Source organism: Tenrec ecaudatus, chromosome 2 (genome assembly GCF_050624435.1).
Source record: "Tenrec ecaudatus isolate mTenEca1 chromosome 2, mTenEca1.hap1, whole genome shotgun sequence".
In the NCBI taxonomy this organism is placed as follows: domain Eukaryota; kingdom Metazoa; phylum Chordata; class Mammalia; order Afrosoricida; family Tenrecidae; genus Tenrec; species Tenrec ecaudatus.
In genome coordinates, this window is record NC_134531.1 from 58543904 (window position 1) to 58548770 (window position 4867).

The window sequence follows — 4867 nt, forward strand, 5'->3', positions numbered from 1 at the left end:
AAGCCTCTGGGCCTCTGAGCAAACACCTTCGGCCTCTCTCTAATGAGGTCTCCTTTCCCCTTTCGGCACCCCTCGTAGGCAGAATAGAAGACAATTCAAACTAGTTTCTCTCTGTGTGGGCCATTTATTCACTTCTAATACAGGAAGTACCGCTTTCTTTTTACTTGTCTTAGGCTAGGTGCGCTCGAGAAGCAAACCCAGTGCTTCTGGGGGGTTTTTTTTTTATCAAGAAAATGGCTCACATTGTTGTGGAAGCAATATAATCCAATGCTAGATGTTAGGTTGGAGGTTTCTCCTGAACCAAGTATCTAGGGGAGCTGATAAAACTGAGATCTACAGGAAGGTCACAGACTGGTGACTGCGGAAATGAATGAATCCAGGGTCAGCAAGTTGGACAGCCAACCACCAAAGACACCCAGGATCCACTGGCAGTAAACATGACAGGACATGGACTCAAGGCCAATGAAAGGAAGATTAATGAGCCAGGCTCAGGATCTAGATCCAACAAAAAGCAAGCCAGCTTTCCCACCCAACCCAACCCAACCCAACCAAACTCATTTCCAGAGAGTCAATGCTGACTCATCAAGACCCCTGCGGGTGTCCGAGACTATAACTGTTTAAAGGAGTAGCAAGCCCAGTCTTCCTCCCAAGGAGCTGCAGCTGATTGTGAACTGCAACCATGCAGATCGCAGCCCAACACATAACCACTGCATCACACTTATGTTGGAAGCAAGCAACAACCCCAGGAAATGTATTGCAGCAAGTCTGTGGCACAAGTAAGCGTGTTTTATTCTGTGCTAATCTCATGCCATTGTGGGGGCTTACAACCGACTGGGTGTTGATTACATTGTGTTAGGTCAGGTCATGGGGCTCACTAGGTGCCAACCACTGAAAATCCAGGCCCAGCCAACTTGACACAAAACCTTAACTGTCGCATCACCCCAGAAAACTCTGGGAGCATGGTCTCTTTGGAACGAAGTCATTCCTGCCCTCCTCCATCCTGGCTGGCTGGCACTTCCAGGCAGAGTTGTCACTGAAGTGACAGACGGGGCTCTACGAGTTCTCCCGAAGCCCCCGCTCAGGAACCAACTCAGTTTTCACCATTATAACCACAGCAACTGGGTGTAGAGTCCCTGGGTAGCTCCAACAGTTAAGCACCTCACTACTAGCTGAAACGTTCGTGATGACCACGCACCTGGGGCCACTGTAGAAGACAGGCCTGGAAATCCGCGTCTGATGGGCCATAGCCTTGAATGCCTCGTGAAGCCGCTCTACTCGGCACACATGGGGTCAGCCTGGGGTTTTTTTTCTCTTCATTACAAAATTTACTACACAAAGGCAGCTGACCAGAAGGTCTAAACGCAGTCTTCTGACCCCGGGGACCCCAATACCCGGGAGGAGAGTCATGGGTCTGCCGCCTCGGGAGAGGAAGTCTGTCCCCCAGCTGATGCAGAGTCCAGGTCCAGCAGCAGAGCGGCCTGGTCTGGGCGGGAACAAGAGCGTCGCTTTAGTCAGTTCATGTGCCCCCCCCCCACAAGTGGAATCCAGAGATGGAAATAAAAGGCCAAAGGTGGGGGAGCGGTAACACAGTGCTGGCAGTGCCCTGGCCCAGAGCTACACTGCTCACTTTACACCCTGTGCACAAACACTTTGGGGAGAGGATGGCATCTGAAAGGGCGCCCCAGTGGCAATGACTGTGGGGGAGGAGCTAGGCTGTTACTGCAAAGCCAGCCGTGTGAACCCACCGGCTGCTCTGGGGTGAAGGAGGCACTCAGTTCCCCTCAGGCTGGACACCCCACCCACAGGAGCAGGTCTGCTCTGTCCTGTCGCATCACTGTGAGTTGGAAATGACTCAGTGGCGATGGATTATATCTTTAAAAAATTTTTTTTAAATGTACAAAAATGAACCCAACAACCTAAAAAAAGCTAGATGCGGATCAGAAGTCTAATGATGGGTCAGAAAGGAAGGAAAGAGCCGCGAGTGGCGGAGGAAGAGGCTGCCTAACGTGGAAGACGGTGGCATCTCGGCAGCGGCGGTGTTGGCTTCAATTCTTCTTCTGCCTTGAAACCGGCTCTGCCTCCAGGGACCACAGCCCAGCCAGCATGCCGAGGACGACGGAGCTTGCCACCATCAGGGGGGCCCGGGGGCCGCTGTCCCGAACACAAAGAGCTCGGAGAGGAAGTGGCCCAGGGCCAGGAGGCAGGTCCAGAGCGCGAGGTGCTAGAGCGTCTTATTGTGGGTGTGGTTGGCACAGAGGCCGCGAATCACGGACGAGAGTAGGGTCCTGTCCCAAAGGTCTCAGCTTGCAGGCCATTCGCCCGGCTGGCTGGCGGTGTAGAGCTCCTGGCAGAGGAAGGTGCGGTCTTGGAAGCTCTGCGCATGTTCCCCATGGCTATGATGGGGACCAGGAGCACCAGCCGCTTGGCACCTTCAGGAACCGGCCCATGGTGTGTTCCCCTGGAGACTGGTCTCCCAGCGCAGCAGTGCCGGCGGTGGCTAAGAAGCTCCCGCAAGACACCTCCAGCCAGGAGTCCACCTGGCTATCTAGTCTATTGATCGAAAATCACCCATCTCTGACATGAACTTATCTGACCAATTCCCACATTTTAACCTCTTTTCTGTCTTTTCAAACTTCTTTTCAGGGTCCGTTAAGGGTCACAAAATAAGTTTTTGTCCACCTACTTTGCCAGTCCTATCTTGGTAGGCTTTCGTTTTGAGTTGTTAGAGAAAAGTTTTGTTTTATATTGCATTATTCGGTGCCATTGAGAACTTACAAAAATAGTCCCGGGAAATCCTGGGCGTGGACCCACTAACCAGCTTCCCTGATGGTAGCGTCTTAGACCATTATAATACGCTAGCAGACCAAGAAGCTGATAACACCAAGAAGCTGATGATATGACATGATACCATTGACTACAGATTGGGTCCCCATTTTAATATTTTGTTTCCACAAAAATAGTTGAGGTCCAATAGTTTATAAAGATACCCCACCACCACCAACCAACACCACCACCACCACCGCCCTGCCCCTATACTCACCACATCTTCAAACTGAAAACAAGGAAGGAGGGTCCAAGACAAATCCAGAGACCTGCCTCAGAGGTCAGGGGAACAATTCTGGGCACGGGGACAGAGAGAGGGAGTCACACACTAAGATCGCATACTGCTCCTCCACAGTGGCAGAGCGGACAGGGCATTTCTGCCTTGTTCTGAGGTCTGCACTTCAGAGATGGCACCGTGGCAGAATACTGGGGCACAGACAAAATCCATGACTGTGATAGCTTCCCGCGCAGCACCTGAAGGTGCTTTGGGGAGATAAACAGCATGGCAGCAGCTGACCAGAAAATGGACACCAAACTGGGGCTTCTCTGACAAGGCTTGGAGAAGGGAGAAGTCTATCAAAATGAAGCGCCTTATTCAAATCGGAACAACGAAGTTAAAATATATATTTTGCCCCTGAGACCTCCTATCTCCCCTCACCACTGCCATGTTGCTGCTAGCTCATTATGGGCCCCAGGGCCATTGTGACCCATAGGAGGCTTAGACTGGCTGGTTTTCAGAAGCAGATTGTCATGCCTTTCATTCTTAGTCTGCTTTAGGATTAAAAACCAGTTAAACTGCATGGCAACACACAACAGACAAGCAATGGCTGCATATGTGGTGCACTGGCCAGGAATCGCACGCCAGTCTTCCACATGGCAGGCAAACCTTCTACCACCGAACCACCGATACTGTTGTGCTGGATGGTCTAATTCCTATGTACTAGACATTCTCTTCCCTATGTACTAGACATTCTCTTCCCTCCATCCCGGGTTCGCCCATGCCCATGTCATCAGTCTAGCTGTTTCTTCTAGGGGACAGTCCTCCAGCCCACCTCTCGGATAAGTGGATCTGTTGCTGAGGGCCAGCTCAAGAGCCAGGAATCTGTCCCGTGTCCCAAGTGGATGAGCCTCTTCTCCTTTAAATTTTGTTTGCAAATTTCTTTGGCAATTTTTATGACTTCATCTTACATTTTAGTAATACTTGTAGTGTCTTTGATCTTTCACTAGGTTCTTTAAAGGATGAGAGATCAGCTAGGTTATTTTTACTACCTGAACAGGCTATCACACAATGCTCTGTCCTTAATGAGCAGTTTAAGATTCCTGGGATGAAATTCTATTTTTTCTGGGTTATTTGAAACACAGACCTATAGTCACACCTTCTCTACTTGCCTGTTACTGTGCTCTGTCAAGTTGATTCTGACTCATAGTGACTTTGTAATGGCCCTATAGCCATCCCATAGCGACAGAGTGGAACTTCCCCATAGGCTTGCCTGGCTGGGATCACGTTCCGTTAGTGACAATCATTCTGCTTGCAAGTGAGCGCTTAACCATTTCACTGCAAAGGCGCCTTGAGTACTTGAAAACAAACCGCTTTATTTAGTCATTTTCTGTGAACATAGCATATGTGTCTGATTCTGTGCTAGACATTCTCAGCCAGAAATAGCCAAAGTTAAAAATCCCAGTATTTCACATAAGCACCCAGAATCCCAGATTCCCTTGGAAAATCAAAAAATCTGACGATATTGGGTACTTCCTTCTAGCCACCATCTGAAAGCCAATTCACAGCTGCACTCACAGGACAGGCGTGCCTGTCACAGTCCTCCAAGGTTCCTAGACCCGCCTCTTTGTTTATGTCGCCCAGGAGCCCTCCGAGTATTTAAATTTGCATGCCCTGGTCTAAATCATGCATGGCCTTTGCCATTTCAAAAGAGTCTACTATTTGATGTTCCTCAGAACAAAAACTCTACCCGTAAAGCCTTGCAAGTCAGTTGTTGAAAAGGAACTCCTCTGAGCCCAAGCACTGAGAATCCTGACTGAGTTCCTG

At 49.8% G+C, this 4867-nt stretch overlaps 1 pseudogene; it reads right to left on the reverse strand.

Moving 5' to 3' along the window:
• Positions 1 to 2045: 2045 nt before the first annotated feature.
• On the reverse strand, positions 2046 to 2447 carry LOC142439991 (ergosterol biosynthetic protein 28 homolog pseudogene; annotated as a pseudogene).
• Between the last annotated feature and the right edge of the window lie 2420 nt (positions 2448 to 4867).